Source organism: Bubalus bubalis, chromosome 10 (genome assembly GCF_019923935.1).
Source record: "Bubalus bubalis isolate 160015118507 breed Murrah chromosome 10, NDDB_SH_1, whole genome shotgun sequence".
In the NCBI taxonomy this organism is placed as follows: domain Eukaryota; kingdom Metazoa; phylum Chordata; class Mammalia; order Artiodactyla; family Bovidae; genus Bubalus; species Bubalus bubalis.
The window spans coordinates 7,927,683-7,952,376 of record NC_059166.1 but is presented as its reverse complement, the minus strand read 5'-3'; the positions used below and the strand labels follow the sequence as shown (position 1 = coordinate 7,952,376).

The 24,694-nt window shown below is 46.2% G+C and overlaps 1 long non-coding RNA gene across 1 annotated transcript; it reads right to left on the bottom strand.

Moving 5' to 3' along the window:
• Window positions 1-2,112: 2,112 nt before the first annotated feature.
• On the bottom strand, window positions 2,113-4,377 carry LOC112587325. Its single transcript, XR_003111808.2, has 2 exons — window positions 4,323-4,377; window positions 2,113-2,573 (listed from the first exon to the last, which is right to left on the bottom strand). It is a non-coding gene; the product is annotated as an uncharacterized LOC112587325 (long non-coding RNA).
• Window positions 4,378-24,694: the final 20,317 nt, after the last annotated feature.

The window sequence follows — 24,694 nt, the reverse complement described above, 5'->3', positions numbered from 1 at the left end:
GAGCAGGGAAAAATGTGAGTCCTTCTGCCGCAACAGGCCTGGCAGGGAGTAACTGGGTCAGTTCTAGAACAAACATCGTGCCCTTGTCAACAATACAGATCTCATCCTTTGCATTGTATGATGGTTTCTTTTCCATTAGCATGTAATGCGTTTTCATTGTGGACCTTCCCTGGTCATCAAATACCTCCATCTTGTTTTAGAATTTCTTGTCCTTATTTTTGGATAATTCAAGGTGTCTCCATCTCAGGGTTGTAGAAATTCCCCAAATGAAATTAATTTTAATTCCCCTAAAATACCAAACCCCATAATTATTAAGGGTGGAGAAGAGCAGAGAGGGAAGAGAAAGACTATTTGAGCAAACAAGTGAGAGATGTCATCACTCCCCAAATGTAGGGAATCATAATGAATCATATTCTGGGTCTTACGTGTGAGTGGCTCGGGGGGCGGGGGGGGGGGGTTAGGCTTGCCTCTGCTACTAGTTGCTGATTTTTGATGTTTCTGACTTTCCATGCTGTTTACCGCAGCTAAGAAAAGCTTGAAGGCTGTAACAGCAAATAGAAGGTTTGAATCATTCAATTCTTTCCAGAGAAAAGTTCACCTAGCACTGTCTGGACTGACCTGCTTTTCAACTTTATAAAGAATAGGTCATGACTGGTTCTTCTACTGTGATGTCCAACCCTTCATGTTAGGCCAAATGCCTGATCTCAGGCTTCTTCCTGGCATTTATCCCTCTCACTCAGACTTCTCAGGAAAAGTAGAATATACTCATTAGGATGTTACTTTCCTGTTCATTTCTTTATCAACCATTTTATTGAATTCTTCTTACGTGCACAGTATTGAATTGGTCACTTAGAGGCCACAGCATTGAACGTGTTCTTGGCTCAAAAGGGTGATGAACCAACCGTTGCGGTACCAGGGGTTTGCTAGACCTTGTAGAGCAAGGTTTGCTTTATCCAGAATAGGTATGTTGGAAAAGATCTCCAACTCCATTCCACAGATGCCTGGTCTTTAAAAAAAAAACCCATGATGTAGACAGGTTTATTGAGGCTTCCCTAGTGGCTTAGATGGTAAAGAATCTGCCTGCAATGCAGGAGAGCTGGGTTCGATCCCTGAGTTGGGAAGATCCCCTGGAGTAGGAAATGGCAACCCACTCTAGTATTCTTGCCTGGAAAATTCCATGGGCAAGAGCCTGGTGGGCTACAGTCCATGGGGTTGTAAACAGTCAGACATGACTGAGTGACTAACACTTTGACTGAGATATAATTCATATACCGTACAATTTGCCTATTTAAAGTGTATCATTCAGTGGTATTTACATGTATTCGCAGGTATGGGCAGTCATCACCACCATCAGTTTTAGAGCATTTTCATCACTTCAGAAAGAAACCCCTTCCTCTCTGGCTACCCATTCCCCCAACACCCCTCTTCCCATCCCTAAGCAACTCCTCACCTTCCTTCTCTGTAGATTTCCCTTTCCTGGGCATTTCCCACAAACGGATTCACGTCATATGTGCTATTTGTGTGCTTGTCAACACTTGTTAGCGCACCTTTTTGCTTTTAGCCATTCTGGCCAGTGTGAAGTGGTACCCTGCGGTGTTGATTTGCATGCCCCTAGTGACTGATGCTGTTGAGTATCTTTTCATGCACTTACTGGCCTTTTGTATATCTTTCTTGTAGAAGCAACTATTGATTCCTCTGTCCATTTTAAAATTAGCCTATTTGTCTTTTTATAATCGCATTGTAAGAAGGTGTGTGGTCTTTAAAATGAGTTGATATTTAAAGCAGCATATTTCAACCAGGGGATACATGGCCCTTAGGAGTTTGAGATATGTATCATGTTTTAAAAAAAACTTTCCAAAAAGTATACATATACCAATCATGAAGTCTCACAAAGCAATTTAACTCTCAGATTTCTTTCCTTGAGTCAAGGATTATCGCAACCCAGCATGGTCACATGAGTTACGTCAGGCTCATCAGCAGCTGATGGTATGGAGTTCTCTGGAGTGAAATTGATGACCCAGACACTGTGGACAGAGCCACCCCTCAGTGTCTGAACTGGACACACCCAACACGCACGCAGCCTCATACAAAAAAAGAAAGTGACACGCCAAATCTTAGCAGTGTGTATGGCCATTTATTCACTCAACAAACAGGAGGCATTTTGTTTGTGGCGAACCTGTGAGAATAATTTCTGAGGGAATAATTGATTTCCACCTCTCTCTTCTGTAGATGAGATTTCTTTTTTAAGATAACTAATTTACTTATGTATTTTTGGTTGTGCTGAGTGTTCACTGCTGTGAGCGGGCCTTCCCTAGTCGCGGAGAGTGGAGGCTGCTCTTGGTGCACGGGCTTCTCTGGTCGTGGAGCACCGGCTCTTGGGCGTTGGGGCTTCAGTAGTTGCAGCAGGAGGGCTTCGGTAGTTGTGGCTTCCAGGCTCTAGAATGCAGGCTCAGCAGTTGTGGTGATTGGCTTTAGTTGCTTCGCAGCATGTGGGATCTTCCCAGACCAGGGGTCAAACCCACGTTCCCTGCATTGGCAGGCAGATTCTTATCCACCAGACCACAAGGGAATCCCTGCAGATTGTTATTCAAAAGGAGACCACATGCATTATCACTATTACCACATGCATTATCATTATTATTTCAGCATTCTTCTGGCTAAAGATAATCCACTCCATTTTCTTATACCTTGTTATCATTTATCATGCTCTCTCCAGGGTCTTCATTAGCAAATATGTAATGTGTATAACTGTGGGAAGTTCTTAAAGAGATGGGAATACCAGACCACCTGACCTGCCTCCTGAGAAATCTGTAAGCAGGTGAAGAAGCAACAGTTAGGAACGGGCATGGAACAACGGACTGGTTCCATATTGGGAAAGGAGTACATCAAGGCGGTGTATTGTCACCTTACTTATTTAACTTATATGCAGAGTATATCATGTGAAATGCTGGGCTAGATGAAGCACAAGCTAGAATCAAAATTGCCAGAAGAAATATCAATAACCTCAGATATGCAGATGACACCACTCTTATGGCAGAAAGCAGAGGAAATAAAGAACCTCTTGATGCAAGTGAAAGAGGAGAGTGAAAAAGCTGGCTTAAAACTCAACATTCAGAAAACTAAGATCATGGCATCTGATCCCATCACTTTGTGACAAATAGATGGGGAAACAATGGAAACAGTGAGAGACTTTATTTTCCTGGGCTCCAAAATCACTGCAGAAGGTAACTGCAGCCATGAAATTAAAAGATGCTTGCTCCTTGGAAGAAAAGCTATGACAAACCTAGACAACATATTAAAAAGCAGAGATATTACTTTGCTAACAAAGGTCTGTCTAGTCAAAGCTACGGTTTTTCCAGTAGTCATGTATGGATGGGAGAGTTGGACTATAAAGAAAGCTGAGCACTGAAGAATTGATGCTTTTGAACTGTGGTGTTGGAGGAGACTCTTAAGAGTCACTTGGACTGCAAGGAGATCCAACCAGTCAATCTTAAAGGAACTCAGTCCTGAATATTCATTGGAAGGACTGATACTGAAGCTGAAGTTCCAATCCTTTGGCCACCTAATGAGAAGAGCCGACTCATTAGAAAATACCCAGATGCTGGGAAAGATTGAAGGCAGGAGAAGGGGACGACAGAGGATGAGATGGTCGGATGGCATCACCGACTTGATGGACATGAGTTTGAGTAAACTCTGGGAGCTGGTGATGGACAGGGAGGCCTGGTGTGCTGCAGGCCATGAAGTTACAGAGTTGGACACGACTGAGCGACTGAATTGAACTGAATGTTTATAAAGTATAGGGTTATAATTTGGACATATGGCTCTATTTTAGAATCTCACCAATGGTGGAGCAGAAGGCTGGCTATGTTCTGTTCCTATCCATATACTCTGGCATCATCCATTCCTATCGAAAAACTCCAGCATCCCCTGATCTACCTGATACACTCCAGCATCTCCTATTCCTGTTGATGATACAGTCTGGCATCCTGCTTATCCTAGAATCCCTTCCCTCCTCCAAATCATGGACACCACTTCCTTTTCTAATATGGAAGAATTTTAAAACTGTAGTGAGCGTTGTTGTCCTCTCTGAAATTTTTGCTAGGGTCTGTGTGCCTTCCCCACTCCTGTCTCTTGACCACAGCATCAGTTTTCTCTCCCCATGCTGTCACGGTGCGCACTCTCTGCAAAGCCTTCTCCAAATATGCTGAGTACAATTAGTCATTTCCAGCTATGAACTTCCTGTGCACTTTCCAGAGGCCTTAATGATGCTGGTTAATTCCTTTGCTTATTTGTCCATTTATTCAACAGTTATTTGCACGTACCTACTACTTGCCTGGAGAATCCCACGGACAGAGGAGGCTGGTGGGCTACAGTCCATGGGGTCGCAAGACGACACGACTTGGTCAGACACGACTTGGTGACTAAACCACCACCACCACCGGCAGGTGCTGGGCTAGAAGGATAGAAACCACTGCAGCGAAATCCCCACCCTCACCGAGCTGACAGCCTAGCAGGGGAACCTATAAACAAATAAGGGACAATACAGTGTGAAACGCTACAGAGTGAAAAAGCAAAGAAAAGAGTGCTGAGATAGAGAAGAAGACGTGGAGAGAACAACCGTTTGGCTTGCTTGCAGCTGGCCTCTCTGAATTTGAGAAGGCGCCAGTTTCCTCTGCTGGTGTGGGAAAGCATGTTCCTGGCAGAAGAAACTGGAGACACATGAGCCTGAGTCAGGAAAGAATGCGCGAGCGCTCTTCACAAAAGGGGCCAGTGGGACAAAAGGTTAGTGTGTGCGGCGGGGGAGGTGGAACCAGGGGGAGAAGAACAGGTTCGGGATCTTGGAGGCCCGAAGTCAAAGTGTGGATTCATTCACGAGGAAACAATATTCCTTTAGCAGGAGATCGTGGCCGCCTCATAATAGGCATGCATGTCTGAATCCACAGACCAGGGTGTGCAGACAGGTGACTTCTCCAAAATGGATTTCGACTTAGCTGACAATGTTTTGTTTCTTTTGAAGGAGGAGAACTTCATCTTGCTGTAATCAGGATCCCTCTGGTCTCTGGGCTTCCCTGGTGGCTCAGCGGTAAAGAAAGCTGCCTGCAATGCAGGAGTCACAGGAGATATGGCTTTGATCCCTGGGTTGGGAAGATCCCCTGGAGGAGGCAATGGCTACCCACTCCAGTATTCTTGCCTGGAGAATCCCTTGGACAGGGGAAACTGTCCATAGGGTCTCGAAGAGTCAAAGTAGACTGAAGCGACTTAGCATGCACACATGCTGGTCTCTTTGGGGAAAGTGCTTGTTGAATTGATGATCCTCTCCAACTTCTCTCCCTGGGTGATGCTGGGTTCGGGGGAGGCTCCCACACTGTTCTGAGGTGGGGAGGTGCTCACGGTCCTTGGTCATCATGTTCTTGTTGGCCTCCAAGGAGGCACCCGGTTCTGCAAGGCCACCCTCACCGGGCTGTCTTCACTGGTCTCTGTCTCAATGGGGAGAGCCCTGCCAGGGCCCCTGGCCACTCCAGCTGGTTCCCTGCTGCCCCGCCCCTCTGAGAAGCTTCTCACAAGCCCACCTGCCTGAGCACCTTAGCATTGCTGCCCAACTACACAGGTGCCCCGTGGGCACAGAAATTGTCTTGGGGGTTTGCAGCTTGTAGGCCGATGCCCCAGGAGCCAGGCATCCTTCAGTTTATGTGGGATTTCCACCATGCTGGTGGTACTCTCCCGTTCTAGCAGTCAGCCCAGGAGATGGTGCTGGGCCCTCTCAGCATCTCAGTATGGATGACTCACCGTTTCCTTTTTTTCTCACCTGCAGGCTGAACTCCGCCTTTTGGGTGAGAAGTGACTCTTATGCTTCCACCATTTTCCACCCTGGAGGCAGGTTTGCCCCAATCCTGGAAAGTGTAACAGGGTCCCGGCATTCTACCTGGGGGGTTTAAAAACTGGGTCTACCTAAACCCACCTTGATCAAAGGTCAGCTCTCCCTTCAATCTGCCAGCCCCACTTCAGGATGCCTACCTCCAGGAGAACCTCTGTCCGTACTCTGGGGGACTCTGGCGCATCCTGGGTCCTCGGACAGTGCACTGCGAAGTCTTGAGGCACAAGTGTGAGAACCAGCCAACCAGAACCTTTAGATTGGTGGGTGTCGGGCTGCTGATTATCAACAAAGGGCACCAACAGCTGGTCTCTTTGCCTCTTTCAGCCTCAAGGCTGTCAGAGGCCACACCTGGTGTTCTGGGAGGGATACCCCCTACCTTCCTCTCTGCTTCTTCAGCTACTAGAATTTTTTGTTTGTTTGGCTGTGCCGGGTCTTAGCAGTGGTACTAGGAATCGTTGATCTCCTTTGCAGCACGTGGCATCTTTAGTTGTGGTGTGCAAACTCTTAGCTGGGTCATGTGGGATCAAGTTTCCTGACCAGGGATTGAACTCTAGCCTGCTGTGTTGGAAGCTCGAAGACGTAGCCACTGGACCACCAGGGAAGTCCCATCTTGGCACATTCTATCTCTGCTCTGGGAACCTAACCTGGGTCAGGAACTTCACATCTGAGTCTTCATGTCCTCAGGGCCCCCAGACGACGGCTACTGAGCCTGACTGACAAGTCCCTGGAATCATTCTTCCCATCTGGGTTGCGTGGGTGACTCAGGCCCACGGGTAGGGAGGAGGGCCGGGGTTACCAGAGGACAGCTTTCAGGTGGAGTGGGCTTGGATTGCTGAGAGGGAAACTCACTGGCGAGTGCATTGAAACTTGATTCTAGAACATTTTGAACATCTAAAACGTCCCAGTGGCTGTTGCATAGCAGCAGAGAATGGAAGAAGACCAGTCAGGAAGCTAGAGTGGATGATGGGCTGGGCCTGGGGGTGGCCCTGGCACTGGGGTCACACAGAACTGTACTGATTTGTTCTGGGTTTTGTAGACCTGCTATCGGGCTTCGCTGGTGGCTCAGATGGTAAAGAATCTGCCTGCCATGCAGGAGATCTGGGTTCGATCCCTGGGTCAGGAAGATCCGCTGGAGAAGGGAATGGCATCCCACTCCAGTATTCTGTTGTGTGTACCTCTAAGTCAGGGACCTCACTTCATGATTTCAAGGATGCTTGAAATAATGCAGACGAGTTCTGCATATGAGTGGAATTTATGAATTCCATTTCAGTCTGTTGTTCAGCCTTTCAGGGTCATCTTGATGACATTCTTGTTCTGGCAAAGAGTAGCCATTTCATATAAATTTTGATTAATGGCAACGACTAGCCAAAGAAAGCAGCTGTCTTTTGTAAACACACTCAGAATGTATTTTGTCTCCTGAAGAGTCATCTCCTGAGGGGATACATTCAGGAAGGATCCTGTTTGGAGGCGATTAGACAGTGTAATTAAAAGAAAATGTGCATTTGCGGTTTGTTCTTGAAAGGCATCTAGTTTCTCTCTTTAGCCTAAAGCCGGCGAGTCCCCAATTTGGGCAAATAAGAGTTCGGGAAGGCTTGGCAGAGCCCACGCGAGCGATCTTCTTCATTTTCCAAAAGGGAAAGATTTCCTGGTGGGACACCCAGGTCAATGGGCAACACACCCCCTGGGGCTCGTGTGACTCCCGCGGAGACTTCCTGTCCCTTTGGTGACAAAGCTGTCTGGGCTGTGTGAACAATCACACCATCTGCCTTGAGTCTATGGGACAGGAAAGCATGAAGCAACAGCCCCCATGTATAATCAGCCCACCCTACCAGGCTTTTCTAACTTTTGTAACCACAATGCCTCTAGCATACTCTTGGGAAACAGAAAATCATGATAAGAACTGCTCAGTGGAGGTATCTCACAGACGCTAGAATAGAACTGTTTCAAGTTCAAGGTGGGAAATCAAACACAGAGCAAAGGCACACTCAGAACAGCTGGTTCCTGGGAACCATTTTCTGGAGTAGCAGCCTGCAACGCTGGACGTTTTTCTCAAGCTACGAGGAAGACGGACTCTTCCATGAGAGCATCTATAGGCCTGGAGCCAGGGAGGGACGTTGCTTATTTCAAGGCTGTTAATTGTAAACAGGGGTGCTGGCAGGGTTTCTTTAAATGGACCAGAAAAATGTATTTTAAAATCAAAGAGCATCCTTACCCTTGCTCCCACGGCGTTATGACAAAGATAATGAAGACTAAGGTGACTGCTGCGTGAAGGTGGGTGAGGTGATGTCATACTGCACTTAGAAACTAGAAGCGTCTTATTCTAGGGGTCCTGAGCCTTTTGGCTTCAGGATTCCTTTGCACTCTTAAAAATTACTGAGGGCCTCAAAGTGGTTTGTTTGTTTTTTAATGTAGGTTAAATCTACTGATGGGCTTCCCTGGTGGCTCAGATGGTGAAGAGTCCACCTGGTCAGGAAGATACCCTGGAGGAGGGCATGGCAACCCACTCTAGTATCTTGCCTGGAGAATTCTATGGATGGAGGAGCCTGGCGGGCTACAGTCCATGGGGTCACAAAGAGTTGAAGACGACTGAGTGACGAACACTTTCACTTTTTAAAATATCTACTGACATTTACCATATTCTATATTAAAACTGAGAAATTTTAAAAACACAGGAATAATGAAACCCGTATGCCATTAGCTGAAAGATCTGACGTCACTTCAGAGAGACTCGGGAAGACACTACTGTACGAGTGTGAAAGAGTAAAAAAGGAAAAATGAATCTTATTATTACTATAAAAATAGCTTTGATCTCATGGACACCGTGAGGAGGTCTCAGGACCCCTCAGGGGTCCATGGACCACACTTTGAGGACCACCGATATAGAGGCATGTGACTGGCTCCTGGCTCTCTGCTGAATGCCACGGAAGAATGAATTCTATACACAGAAGGACGCAGTTAATACTGTCTAGTGGGACATCTACAGCCCAAAGGAAGGGTCACAGCACAGTGTGGCTGAGGAGTCCCACTGTATGGAGAGTCAATGTGCCCTCCCAGAGCAGGGGTACAGCTAGAGAGCAGCAGAGTTGAATGTCAGGTTTCTTTCTGTTAATCCTCAGTCTGCCTTTTCACGTGCATTCAACACAGGATTTGGCCACTGATATTTAAAAAACCGTCACCACACCTATACTATTTATTGAGCACTGCACATGTGTGGAGCACATGGATGCTCTCCATCAGGACAGAGCTGGGCCCGTCCCAGCCCCTAACTGCTATCTGTATTTTACAGACTCAGAAATTAAAGCAGAGGGAGGTTAAGTCAGTCATCCAGGTGTCCCAGTAAGAAAATAGGAGGAGAAGAGGGTTCCAAACACAGGACGCCTTTTGAAAGCCCAGATGCTTAACTACAAAACCTTAGTACGTGGGGACTTCCTTGGTGGTCCAGTGGTTGAGAACCCTCCTGCCAACGCAGGGGACACGGGTTTGATCCCTGGTCCAGGAAGATCCCACGTGCCTTGGAGCAACTAAGCCCACACGCTGCAACTACCGAGCCTGTTCCCCAGAGCCTGTGCCCCACAACGAGAGAAGCCACCTCTGTGAGAAGCCCACACACAAGTAGAGAGTTACCCCTGCTGTCTGCAACTAGAGAAAGCCTGCATGCAGCAACAAAGGCCTAGTGCGGCCAAAAAAAAAAAAAAAAAACAACCCACATAGTACATTCCGAAAACACCACTGTGCCTTCAAGGGCCTGTGAGAATAAGGCTCAGACACCAGTCGGTCTCTCTTACTAGGTGGATTCAACATCCAGTGTATGTGTGCATGCCTGCGTGCTCAATTGTGTCCGACTCTTTGTGTCAACATCCAGTAACGGAATGTTATGACATGCTTGGTGTTGTGGGGAAGAACAACTTTTCCCTTCCTCCCTTGATTGCTAAGACGCTTCAGTTGTGTCCGACTCTGTGCGACCCCATAGACGGCAGCCCACCAGGCTCCGCTGTCCCTGGGATTCTCCAGGCAAGAACACTGGAGTGGGTTGCCATTTCCTTCTCCAATGCATGAAAGTGAAAAGTGAAAGTGAAGTTGCTCAATCGTATCTGACTCTTCGCGATCCCATGGACTGCAGCCCACCAGGCTCCTCCGTCCATGGCATTTTCCAGGCAAGAGTACTGGAGTGGGGTGCCATTGCCTTCTCCACCTCCCTTGATTAAATTGGTCTAATAATTAATAATTATATTGACTGGTCTAACAACTAAATTTGGCTTCCCTGGTGGCTCAGCTAGTAAACAATCTGCCTGCAATGCAGGAGATCTGGGTTCTATCCCTGGGTTGGGAAGATCCTCTGGGGAAGGAAATGGCTGTCCACTCCAGTATTCTGGCCTAGAGAATTCCATGGTCCATGGACCCCATGAGGTATGGTCCATGGGGTCACAAAGAGTCAGACACGACTGACTGACTTTCACTTTCCAACAACTAATTTGATATGACAGATTAACAGGAGAAAACCAAATTTAATTACATGGGAGCCCAAAGACGTGAGGCTCAGGGCAGGTCAGGCAGCTGGGGCTTATGTGAGGTTCTGAGGTAAGGAGTGGGATGGAGTCTGGGCCTTTCAAGAGGAGGAAGGTGGTTTGTTCAGAGGCCATGAGAAGAGCAGGTGTTTGGTAATTGGATGTTTCCCCTGCCACAGATAGGTCATTCAGATAAAATGTTATTTCTAGAAATAGCTCCCTTTCTGGCCCTGTCTAATTTTTTTCAGGTAGTTAAGGGAAAAGTAATCAGTTTTCTTGACTCTGCTGGGTCTTGATTGCCTTCGGCTAAAAACAGTCCACTCGGCAAAGTGGCGCATTTTGGGGTGGCCTGGCCTACTCCACTTCAGCCTTGTATCCGATCCTGTGGAGGACACAAGAAATAACACATAGGCACAGAAATCATATAAAATATAGCCCCTGCCTTTGAGTTTACCAAAATAAATACCCCTACATGGGAGGTTAACTAACCACATGTATTCGCATATGAAAGTGAGAAGTGAGTATTGGTCACTTGAGTCATACCTGACTCTGTGTGACACCATGGACTGTAGCCCACCAGGCTCATCTGCTCATGAAATTCTCCAGGCAAGAAAACTGGAGCGGGTTGCCATGCCCTTCTCTAGGGGATCTTCCCAACCTAGGAATCAAAGCCGGGTCTCCCACATTGCAGGCAGATTCTTCACCATCTGAGCCACCAGGGAAGCCGTAGTTAGTATGTAGTGAATGCCAAACAAGAGGAGTGTCCTTGGCATTCCAAGTCGAGAGGCCACTGGGCCGGAGGGACCCACTATGCCATCACGGAGAAGGAGGATTTGTGCTGGGCTGAAAGGCAAGATGTATGGTTGGGTGAGTTGGACTATAAAGAAAGCTCAGTGCCAAAGAATTGATGCTTTTGAAGTGTGGTGTTGGAGAAGACTCTTGAGAGTCCCTTGGACTGCAAGGAGAGCCAACCAGTCAATACTAAAGGAAATCAGTCCTAAATATTCATTGGAAGGACTGATGCTGAGGCTGAAGCTCCAATACAATACTTTGGCCACCTGATGTGAAGAGCTGACTCATTTGAAAAGACCCTGATGCTGGGAAAAACTGAAGGCAGGAGAAGGGGATGACAGAGGTTGAGATGGTTGGATGGCATCACTGACTCAATGGACATGAGTATGAGCAAACTCTAGGAGTTGGTGATGGACAGGGAAGCCTGGCACACTGCAGCCCATGGGGTCGCAGAGTCGGACACGACTGAGCGACTGAACTGAACTGAAAGGCAAGAGAGAGGGTCTACGGGAAGAAAGACCAGAATCAGAAACTAGACTTCAGCTGAGCCCCAGTTCTATCGTCACTCAGATGGACGAGCTGGAGCCCAGTCAAGGCATCCTGGGTGAGAGGGAAGCCACGCAGCTGGGACATGCAGGCACTGACACGGCCTCACTTTCTCTGAGCGGCAGTCAGCCCCTTTCCTTGCTGACATGCAATGGGCGCGTCCCAAGTCCTGCCACCCCCGTGTGGCCTGTCCAGCCTGGAGCTGGTCCTCAGCCAGTGGCACCCCATAAACATCAGCTCCACTCATTCTTCTCATAGTTTCCCAGCCGAGCACGTCTGCCCGAACCTCCTCTGCATCTCACAGACACGTATTTCAGGCCCTCTGATCCCGTGTTCTACAACCTAAGGCAAATCGCTCTGACCTCTTGTGAACCGCCATTTGCTCCTGTGTAAAGTGAAGAAAATGATGCCTGGGACTGCCCCAGTGGTCCAGTGGCTAAGACTCTAAGTTCCCAGTGCAGGGGACCTGGGTTCAATCCCTGGTCAGGGAATTAGATTCTCCATACCACAACTAAGATCTGGCACAGCCAAACAAATTAATATTTTAAAAAGTGATGCTTTTCAGAGTTTTGAAAGTGAATGATTGTCAACCAGCCACTATAATACTTGGCACGTCATAAGTTCTTGAGAAGTTAGAACGGCTATTTATGATCCCTGTCTGGTATACTGTACCTATGAAACAGTTGCCAGCAATACAGTTTATGAGATGTTGTATTGAATTGCTTAATTTCTTTGTTTCAGATATCAAATAATCATGGAACTAGGTTCATCGTGGAAAGATAAAAAAATAAATAGAAAAAAAATACTTGCTACTTGAGCAAAACATCTCTAGGGAAAGACAGAGGGAGAATGAGACATTTTAACTTTATAAGCTGCTGGGCACTTCTTGATCTTCATAAATAACCACAGCCGTGCTTAGTCGCTCAGTCAAGTCTGACTCTTTGTGACCCCATGGACCGTAGCCCGCCGGGATCCTGTGCTCATGGGATTCTCCAGGCAAGAATATTGGAGTGGGTTGCCATTGTCTTCTTCAGGGAATCTTCTTGACCCTGAGATCAAACCCTGGTCTCCCTCACTGGAGGCAGAGTCTTTACCATCCGAGCCACCAGGGAATCCTCTGAGCCACCAGTAAATCCTCTCTGAGGGCTAGTCAGACCTAGTACACAGTGATTTACTCAGGGGCAGCAGATGGCTGGCTAGTCAAAGAGGAGTGATTTGTTTATTGATCTTTGGCCACACCGCGTCTTCGTGGCTTACGCGGGCTCTCTGTAGTCTCATTACAGCGGCTTCTCTTACTGCAGCTTGGACTCTGGGTGTGTAGGTTCCAGTTGTAGCAAGCAGGCTCCGTTGCCCTGCGGCACATGGAATCTTCCCCTGTCCCCTGCATTAGCAGGCAGATTCTTAACTGCCGGACCACCAGGGAAGCCCAAAGAAGGATGTTTTTTTGACTCTAGTCTCACGTCCCTCAAACTCAGCTTTCCCCATTGCTGTTTGCCAGAAAAGGAAGGCAGGAAGGAAGAAAGGAAGTTAGTTTTGTAAGAACCTTAACCCACGACTTCATCGTTTTGATAGGCTAATAATTACTGCTGGCTTCTTCCCACCAGGTTTTTTTCTCATGGTTGGGGATCTCAAACTAAGAGAAGTGATGGCTTGCAATTTAAAAAAAAAAATTATTCAAGACAGATGAAGATTTCATTTTTAATGAAATAAAGATGTCAAAGGCCTTTAACAATGTGACTGAGATCCAGTGATGATTCAGGGGAGGACTTGTGTGATTATTTTAATATTACCAATACTCATATTGGCTGAGCTCTATAATTGGCATGCCATGGTCATACCCACTGCCATACCATTTAAATCTTTAGATCTCATAACTACCCTTTGAATGGGGTTTTCACTTAGGATGCTTTTAGCTGAAATAACAGATAACCCATTTCAAAGTTAATAAAGAGAAGTTGGACTTTTTTTTTTAGCTCACATGCAAAGAAGTCTAGAGAAAAGTTTCTCTCTGCCATTTGCATTGTCAAATGTTCCCTAAGGCTGCTGGATGGATGCTGGTGGTGATTAGATCTGTAAGATTCCCCGTTTATGCCTTGGGGAGAGAGAGGCTAGCTTTCTGCAGCAGCATTTTCTTAAAAGCAAGACCTCAATTTTCCAGAAGGCTCCAGGAATCCACTCTTCACGTCTCACTGATTCAGAATGAGTTGGGCACGTCCATTTCTAAATTAAAACAGTTCAGGAGATAGACATCTTTGATTGGCTTAGATTACTAAATAGTCAACCACAACATCCTCAAAATGTGCCCATTTTCTAGCTCCAGGTTGGCAGACTATATCGCCCTTGGACCAAATCTGGCTAACTGGCGGTCCTTGTAAATAAAGTTTTATTGAAACACAGCCACGCTCATTTATTTATGTAGATTTATAGCTGCTTTCATGCTTCTATAGTAGAGCTGAAAAGTCATGACGGAGACCACAATGCCTAAAATATTTGCCATCTAGTCTTAATAGTGAGTTTTGAACACTGGATCTAAATGAAGAAAGTGTAGTTGAGGTTAAACAACCCCCAAAGTCAAAGAGCTCATTGGAGGCTGGGACCAGATTGTCACTCAGAAGCCAAGGCTCCCTCTGCTACCAGTTCCACTGGGAGAGTTTCTTGGGATAGGCCTGCATTTTTTGTGATGTGTGCCGTTTGCACACAGCATCACAGACATGGGCCTGCTGAAATAAATATGTCCATAATGATGAACTCAGTTCTTAGGAACAAGGTCACCTGTTGCTATAAACAGAGGAATAGGTTGGGGCATGAGAACACTGAATTCTAGAATTTATCATGATAAGTCTAACACACCATTAAAAAAACCCACAAATCCAACTGGGATAGGAATAAAATTTGTTGATAATTATTGGGATACAATTAAAGATTTTCAAAAAAATAACTTCACATAAGTGAAAGGTTGATTTGTGTTACCTTGATGAGTTTTTTAATCACTGAAAATGAGTCTTAGAAATGAAAGAGAAAACAGTGAAATAAATGAATATAGTAGCACGAAAAAGACTTACCCATGATATCTGTTTTTCCTTGATCATGCATTTACCTTCTCCTTCTGACTTTCTATAGCAACCAGTCTCCAAGAGGACATCCAGTTACCCTCATCTTCTGCATTCACGCTTTTGTGTAGTTCCCTCCCACGTTATATAAGCACTGGTTGGTGAGACCTACAGAATATGGCCAAAGTGATGAAACTGGAGGGTTTTGTCACAGAAGGTATTGCAGCTTCTGTCTTGGTTTCCTGGATTGCTTGCTCTGAGGGAAACCCGCTCACCATGCTGTGAGGACACTCAAGCAATTCTGGGGAGAGGCCCCCACGCAGAGGGGCTGAAGCCTCCTGCCGACAGCCAAGCAAACTTGCTGGCCACGCGAGTGAGAGCCGTGGAAGCGGATCCAGCCTCTGCCAAACCTTCAAGTGACGGCAACATTGATTCACATTCAACTGCGACCTCAGGAGAGACGCTGAGTCAGAACTTCTCTGCCAAACCACAGAAAGTGGGAGATAATAAATGCTTACTGCTATTTCAAGTCATCAAGTTTGGGGTTTTTTTGTTAAACAGCAAGACTCAACTGACATATATTTCTTCCATATTGGGTCAAAAGACTCATGGTAGTATTTATTATATAAATATATATTATTTATAATATATTATATGTAAATATTTATATTTAAAAGTTATATGGAACGTATGCTGAAGCTCCAATACTTTGACAACCTGATGCAAAGAGCTGACTCATTGGAAAAGACCCTGATACTGGGAAAGATTGAAGTCAGGAGGAGAAGGGGACGACAGAGGATGAGATGGTTGGATGGTATCACTGACTTTATGGAATGAGTTTGAGCAAACTCCTGGAGATAGTGAAGGACGGGGAAGCCTGGCGTGCTGCAGTCCATGGGATCACAAAGAGTAGGACACAACTTAGCAAATGAGTAACAACAGTGAAACTTTTGAAACTTGATGAGATAAGAGAAAATGTTGAAAATATCTATGTGGGTACTGTGCGTGTGTGTTCAGTTGCTTCAGTCGTGTCTGACTCTTTGTGACCCCGTGGACTGTAACCTACCAGGCTCCTCTGTCCATGGGATTCTCCAGGCAAGAACACTGGCATGAGTTGTTGTGCCCTCCTCCAGGGGATCTACCCGACCCAGAGATCGAACTTGCATCTGCCTGTGTCTCTTGCATTGCAGGCTGATTTCCTACCCACTGAACCATCTGGGAAGCCCCACGTGCGTATTGTAGATAATCCCTATTTCGTTTAGTTTTTCTATTCACTCGGTAAACATCTAGGTCCTGCACTATCACTGTTATGATCCTGGGAACCAGAACAAGCCAAACACAGTCACAGAGCTTGCATTTTAGGAGGATTTTCTCTTCTTCAGTGGGTAGCATCCCCAAATACCCTGTCACCCTGCCAGGTACCTGGGAGTCAGCCCAACGCCTCTCTTCCAGCCTTCACGGCTGGTCCCCGGCAAACTGTTGAATTTGTAGTTCTCTCTATTCTCTGTTCCCGCTGCTGCTGCTGCCTTCGTGGGAATGCTCATCCAAATCCTACCCTGATGGGTCAGTTTCCTGGGGCTGCTCCAACCACGTACCATGCTGGCGACTGGTGGCTGAGAGCCACTGAAACATATCACCTCCCAGTTCTGGAGGCCGGAAGTCTGAGGTCAAGCTGCTGGCTGGGTCAGGCTCAGCTGAAGGCTCCTGGGAAGGGCCTGCTCCAGGCGTCTCTCCGAACTTCCAGTTGTTCCTTGGCTCGTCATGGTGGCGTAATTCCAGCCTTCCCTTGGCATCCTCCTGCTGTGCCCGTCTGCCCCTTCACACCATGTTCTTTCTATGAGGACACCTGTCACGTTGGATTAAGGGCCCGCCCTACATCAGAATGACGTCAACTTAACCCAGCATCTCTGCAACAGCTCTGTTTCCAAATAAGGTCACATTCTGGGTTAATGGGCTTCTCCAGTGGCTCAGCGGTAAAGAACGTGCCTGCAAAGCAGGAGACCCGAGGTTGATCCTTAGGTTTGGAAGATCCCCTGGAGAGGTAAATGGTAACCCACTTATTCTTGCCTGGAAAATTCCACGAACAGAGGAAAGGATTGGGACTTTAACATCTTCATGAGGGATACAGTTCAACCTAACACCTGGGTTATGTCACAGTCTTTCAACCAGCCTCCCTGCCGCCATTGAGTCACCCTCATATGACCCCCACACTTGTCCTTCACAGGGTGGTCAGTGTGATCTGCCTAAAATAAAAATCTCATGATGTGGCTACTCAGCTAAAAATCCTCTGAGTTTCATTTCTCTTTATTATTATTATTCAGTTCAGTTCAGTTCAGTTCAGTTCAGTTGCTCAGTTGTATCCAACTCTTTGTGACCCCATGAACCGCAGCACACCAGGCCTCCCTGTCCATCACCAACTCCCAGAGTCCACCCAAACCCATGTCCATCGAGTTGGTGATGCCATCCAGCCATCTCATCCTCTGTCATCCCCTTCTCCTCCTGCCCTCAATCTTTCCCAGCATCAGGGTCTTTTCAAATGAGTCAGCTCTTCACATCAGGTGGCCAAAGTATTGGAGTTTCAGCTTCAGCATCAGTCCTTCCAATGAATACCCAGGACTGATTTCCTTTAGGATGGACTGGTTGGATCTCCTTGCAGTCCAAGGGACCCTCAAGAGTCTTCTCCAACACCACAGTTCAAAAGCATCAATTCTTCAGCACTCAGCTTTCTTTATAGTCCAACTCTCACATCCATACATGACTACTGGTAAAACCATAGCCTTGACTAGATGGACGTCTGTTGGCAAAGTAATGTCTCTGCTTTTTAATATGCTATCTAGGTTGGCCGTAACTTGTCACCCTGCTTATTTATTATTACTGTTTCTATTTTATTGAAATATAGTCAATTTACAATGCTGAGTTAGTTTCTGATGCACAGCAAAGTGACTCAGTCCTACATAGATGTAAATATATATACATATAAACGTATATGCATATACATATATACATACATGTAAATATACCTTTTCACATTCTCTTCCATGGTGATTTATTATGGGATATTGAATACAGTTCCCTGCACTACATAGCAGGAGGGCCTTGTTGTTCATCTGTTCTGTATATGCGTGTGTGTGCTCAGCCACTCAATCGTGTCTGACTCTTCGTGACACCATGGACTGTAGCCTGCCAGGCTCCTCTGTCCATGGGACTTTTTTCCAGGTAAGAATACTGGAGTGGGGTGCCATTTCCTCCTCCAGGGATCTTCCTGACCCACAGACTGAAGCTGTGTCTCCTGCATTGGCAGGACGACTCTTTACCGCTAGTGCCACCTGGGAAGCCCCATTCTATATACGGTAGTTTGCAAACTCCCAGTCCTTCCCTCCCCAAACCCCCTTCCCCTTGGCAACCACGAGTTTGTTTCTGTTTCAAGATAAGTTCACTTGTGTCATATTTTAGATTCTGTATGTAAAGTGACACCACGTGGCATTCGTCTTTCTCTCTCTGACTTACCTTCTCTTCAGCAAAGCACAAAGTTCCTCAAAATCTGGCCTGAGCTTCCCTCACGAGCGCCTCCCCTCTGCCTCCGCAATCCTTTCCGCTCCCTTCTGTTCTGGCTGTGTCGACTCCGAGATCATCTTCTCTGGGAATTTCTAGAGGAGATTCCATCTCCCTTAGTTCTCTGTGGGTAGTTGTCCGTCTCCTTATCACACTAAGGAGTAAATCACTGGTTTCTTGTCTTCAGTCTCTGAGTCCCTCCGGGAAGGGACTGCGCCTCCTTGGTGTCCCTAGGGCCAGTACAGTGTCGATTAAAATCAACCTACTCAGTATGTGTTTGTTGAATTAACTTCACTGTCTTCTCGTGGGATGATGCGCTTTGTGGAGAGTGAGTGCAGAAGAGAAAGATGGTGTTCCAATGGCCACCTCATTTCTATTACAGTTCTGCGAGAGCCCTCACTCATACAAGTCTCGCTAATACACAGCTAGGGCTTGTGTTTATTCACAAGCTCCTGACTCTCCTCGTAAACAACAATGTAAAGTGGGGAAACCACAGCCCATATCCTGAGTCAGATCACGGTTTGGTTGAACAACGTTATTTCCCATCTTCTCACTTACTTCAGAAGAACTTGAATGAATATCTATGATTAATCTAAGGACTTTTCTTTCCAACCACCAACCTAAAATGATATTCTTGCTGGAGTTGCCACAGTGCTGCTGCCGCCGTACATTCTCACGTGTGTGTCAGAGCGGGCTCCACACAGTTCCAAGGGGAACTTCACAGGAACTTTCTCTTCCCTCTTGGCTCCCTCAGTTTTCTTTCTGTGCTTCTGCTCTTTTTCTGGCCTGTTCTCTCTTCCTCACAAACATGGCGCCCTCCAAGGGGGCACTTTGCATTTTTCGAACACGGCCACACCTTGATACCTGTCTCCTTCCCCTTGCTCATTGAGAGCTGGGGTCCAGGCTTCCTCCCCGTGAAGCTGGCGAGGGCCTACTAACTGCCTCCCCCAAACCGGTGATCTGGGACTTCCAAGCTGAGTCCCCCTCTCGACCCCTTCTCTCTCTCTCTGCTTGACTTGGAGCCCAGCCACCACGTTTGAAGGGGCTCAGGCCATAAGTCGAGGCCACATCCAAGGCATTCCAGCTGAGGGCTCAGCCAATAGCCACCACCAACCATCAGGCACTGGAACGAAAGAACCTTCAGATAATTCCAGCCCTGAGCCCTCGAATCTTCTGGCTGAGGGCCAGAAGTCATGAAGCAGAAAGGAGACAACCCTACTGGACTCTGTCTGAATTCCTGATCTACAGAAACTTGTGAGAATTAATAAATGATGCTCATTACCTGAAGGTAATTTGTTATATTCCAATAGATCCTGATGCTGGGAAAGATTGAGGGCAGGAGGAGAAGGTGGTGACAGAGGATGAGATGGTTGGATGGCATTATTGACTCAATGAACTTGGGTTTGAGCAAACTCCAAGAGATAGAGAAGGACAGGGAAGCTTAGCGTTCGTGCTGCAGTCCATGGGGTCACAAAGAGTTGGACATGACTCAGTGACTGAACAACAACAAAAATAGATCACAGGTACACCAAGAATCCCTTTTGTTCTCTCCCTGGGCTGTTTTATTCACTGGACGCTATTGATGTCCAGTCACTGTTCCCGTCACCAACACTCCTGTCTTTCCAAATGTCTCCCCTGCAATTATTCCCAGCTCTGAGTCTTTGGCCATGCTTAGCACTGTATTACCAGTGCCTGCAGGGCACCTCTTCCTGGGTATTCCTGACTCTTTACTGCACAGAAAGACACAGCACTTTTCTTTTCTAATCCAGTTTTCCTCTTCTGTTCCCTTCTGCTCTTGGCAGCACCAACTTTCCAATATAGAAACTCTAATCTTCACTGATGCCTTCTGTCTGTCATGTCGAAACAGTGCCAAGTGCTGCACCGTGTTGTCAGTTAGTATGCTTTGGGCTGCACGTAATACGAAAGCCAGCTAAGCACGGTATAGCAGTCTGGGTTCAATCAGAGGGTCGAAACAGGGAACTTCAATATGGAGAACTATTAACTCTGAAGAAAGAGCAGCTATAAGATATAAAGGGACTCTATATGGTACTCTAGGGCTAGTACCAAGGGAGGATAAACTAGGAAGGGGTTTGGATCTCACTGGATAAGGTGTGGTTCAGCTCACTGAGCAGTAAAGAAGTTCCCTGGTGTGGCCAGGCTGGTGTGTAGGTCACCCTTCAGCATGCAGGTCAGGGAGGAGGTGGGCAGAGACCAGTGGTATGGCTGTTCTGGAAACAGCAGGAGACTTTGCTCTCAAGATTTCCCTCCAGAGAGTTTTCAACTCAGTAAGTTTAACATCATGCTCATTGTAAACAGAACTGCTTATAAGAATTCCTTTGTTCATAAAATAGCATGTACTAAAGGGTGCACTTGTAGTGACAGGCAATAAATTATCAGCGAACACACTTGGCTTAAGCAAATTTATGTATCATGTCACAAAGTGAATGATCAGATACTGGCCAGTTCAGAAGTGGTCAGCAATGGCACTGAAGATCCTTTTTCCCACTGTGTTGACCATATCTTCTCTTGGAGTTTCAAGGGACTAGAGCAGCTACAAATGCCCTATCAGACAATACTGCTTCCAGAAAGAAAAAAAAAAGAGAGGGGTGGAGAAGAAAGGATCTTCTTTGCATTTCTAATTTGAGGGAGAACTATTTTGCAAAAAATTTCAGGAGACTTCCCATCTATTCCCATGGTCAGAACTGGAGCACATGCCCTCCCTTGGGTTATAAAAAGGGATATGTTACAAGGGTCTCATACCTTTAGCTTCTTTAGTGGGAGGAGGGATTCACCAGCAAAGAAAGGCATGGTCAACCCCCACGGGAAGGCAGGCAACATCGTCTGCCCCATCCCCTGTCCCTCTGTCCCCACCCCCCACTGCTCCAGGTAGTCACAGGGCAACTCAATACCCAAGGAAGTCACAAGACATGGGTTCTACTCTTGACCAGGTGTTAACCAAGTGGGAATGAGGCACTCCTAGGGAAGGGCAGACACCTTTCCACTGTCTCTTTTGTCACCTTAATTCTGGTGCTTTCATTAAAGTGGTTCTCAGTCCATCCTGCAGTCAGATGAATTTTCCTGATGTGTAACTATGAATTCACACACACACACACACACACACACACACACATGCTCTGAATCTCCCAATGAGAAGGAAGTTTATGAGTTAAAATCACAGACTTTCTTACTAGATTATATGATTCACATCGAAGCTCTTACTCATTGCAAAACCTCAGGGAAGGTGTTTAATTTCTTTGTGCCTGAATTTCTCATGTTTAAAATGTGAATAGGATTACTACGCTCAGAGGATTGCTATAAAGAGTAAATCATAAAATACAGGAATGTTTTTTGACACATAGTGGCTCTTTAATAGGTAGTATATTGTTAGCTATTATTGTTCCTCATTTTGTGCTTAGTTGCTCAGTCGTGTCCAACTCTTTGTGACCTCGTGGACCATAGCCCACTAGGCTCCTCTGTCTATGGGGATTCTCCAGGCAAGAATACTGGAGTGGGTTGCCATGCCTTCCTCCAGTGGATTTTCTTAACGCAGGGATTGAATCCAGCTCTCCCACGTTGCAGGTGGATTTTTTTTTTTTTTTTTTTTTTTTTTACCATCTGAGCCACCAGGGAAGCCTTTTGCTAAGTCACTTCAGTCGTGTCCAACTCTGTGCCACCCCAGAGACGGCAGCCCAACAGGCTCCCTCGTCCCTGGGATTCTCCAGGCAAGAATACTGGAGTGGCTTGTCATTTCCTCTTCCAGGAGATCTTCCTGACCCAGGGATCAAACCTGAGTCTCTTGTATCTTTTGCATTGGCATGTGGAGTCTTTAGCACTGAGCCACCAGGGAAGCCCCACATATTTTTTAGGGACATAATATGACCCATAAGACAAGGTCTTGAGCTAATATTTTTAAGTCCTGCTTTTTCAAAGGTTTGCTGCAAAATTTAAATGAAATCCTGTACAGGAGAGTTATGCCCTCTACTATTTGACTTTAGAGTTTCTAATATACAACTTATGTTCAAATTTTCCCAATTATCCCCAACTGCCCCTTACACCTTCCATTTTTGGTATCTGGGCTCTAGTTAAGGGTCATGTGTCACATTTTGTTGTTTTGTTTTTTCAGTTCAATTCAGTTCAGTCACTCAGTCACGAACAACTCTTTGTGGCCCCATGAACTGCAGCATGCCAGGCCTCCCTGTCCATCACCAGCTCCCGGAGCTTGCTCAAACTCATGTCCATTGAGTCGGTGATACCATTCAACCATCTCATCCTCTGTCATGCCCATCTCCTCCTGCCTTTAATCTTTCCCCAAAACAGGATCTTTTCCAATGAATCAGTTCTTCACATCAGGTGGCCAAAATATTGCAGTTTCAGCTTCAGCATCAGTTCTTCCAATGACTGTTCAGGACTGATTTCCTTTAGGATTGACTGGTTGGATATCCTTTCAGTCCAAGGGACTCTCAAGAGTCTTCTCCAACACCACAGTTCAAAAGCATTAATTCTTCCGTGCTCAGCGTTCTTTATGGTCCAGCTCTCACATTGGTACATGACTACTGGAAAAACCATAGCCTTGACTAGATGGACCTTTGTTGGCAAACTAATGTCTCTGCTTTTTAACATGCTGTCTAGGTTGGTCACAACTTTCCTTCCAAGGAGCAAGTATCTTTTAATTTTATGGCTGCAGTCACCACGTGCAGTGATTTTGGAGCCCAGGAAAATAAAATCTCTCACTGTTTCCATTGTTTCCCCATCTATTTGCCACTAAGTGATGGGACCAGATGCCATGATCTTAGTTTTCTGAGTGCTGAGTGTTAAACCAACTTTTTCACTCTCCTCTTTCACTTTCATCAAGATGCTCTTTAGTTCCTCTTCGCTTTCTATCTATAAGGGTGATGTCATCTGCCTTTTCATGCTCCTTTAATTCAGGGTGGTGGTGAGACAAGTGGGAAGGGCAGGTCACAACCATTAAAAGAGTGACACAGCCCTTGAGGATATAACAAAAACTGGTTAGAATCCATTTTGTCCAAGATGGCCAAAGATCTGCCTTCTAGTAGACCTTGGGCCTCATTATGCACTCATTGTAATACATCAGTTAAAGGACACACCCACAGGTGCCATCTCAGTTTGGATGCTTGAACATAGTAGGCCAAAAAAGTAGAAAGTGGCCTAATTCCTGGAAATCCCCACCCCTTCCACCAAATAACTGGAATAATCCTCCCACTCATTAGCCTATGAAATTATCCAGCCCATAAAAACTAACCACCTCCACATCTCAGGCCTCTCTCGCCTACTGAGATGGACTGCATTCTGTCTATAGAATCCATTTCTCTCTAAATAAACTAGATTTCACCTTACTACGGGCTTCCCAGGTGGTGCTAGTGGTAAAAAACCTGCCTGTGAATGCAGCAGACATAAGAGTTGCAGGTTCGATCCCTGGGTTGGGAAGATCCCCTAGAGGAGAGCATGGCAACCCACTCCAGTATTCTTGCCTGGAGAATACCCATAGACAGAGGTGCCTGGTGGGCTACAGTCTATGGGGTCACAAAGAGTCAGACAGGACTGCAGTGACTTAGCAGGCATGCCCGCACCCCTTACTACAGCCTCCTCTTGAGATCCTTCCTGCACAGAGCCAAGGACCTTCACTTGTCGGCCCAACCCAGGAATGCACCGGACACCCAGGACATGACTATTCTCTTGCTCACCCTTCTGCAACAGTAGTTCTCAGACCATCATGTGTATGAGAATCTCCTGGAAAGCTAGTGATCGAATTTTCTGGAGCCCATCTCCAAAGATTTTGACTCAGTGGGTCAGAGGGAGGCCCATGAATTGGCATCTCTAACAAGCTGCCAAGTGATGCCAAAGTTGCTGGCCCAAACATACTATTTGGAGAACTGCTGATCTAGATCCAGGGTTGGCAAACTTTGGCTGTAGGCGATAGATGGTAAAATACTTTAGGCTCTATGGCAACCACTCAGTTCTGCCACTGTAGGCAAAAGCAGCCATCGACAATACATAACTGCATGCTGCTACATTCCAGTAAAACTTTATTTACAAAACAGCTGCCTGGTATCTCAGTCTGCTGTTTACTCTTGCCTTTTTGGAGGGGGAGGGGGAAGCAGAGGAGGTCTTTCAGAGCACTGACATTTTTGATTTGTCCTGTTCAGTTTTTCTGTAGAATGTTTCACAGTCTGGATTTGATCATTTTATTTTTGATTTAGTTTAAACATCTTGGCAAGAATACCACATAAGTGATATTGTACACTATAGGGGGATATTGTGAAAGACTTTGAAATGGACTAAAAAAAATTATTGGGTAACTTGAGTGGAAAGCTAGATGCTGTCTCATGCAACTTTGTGGGTTATCTGATTCTACA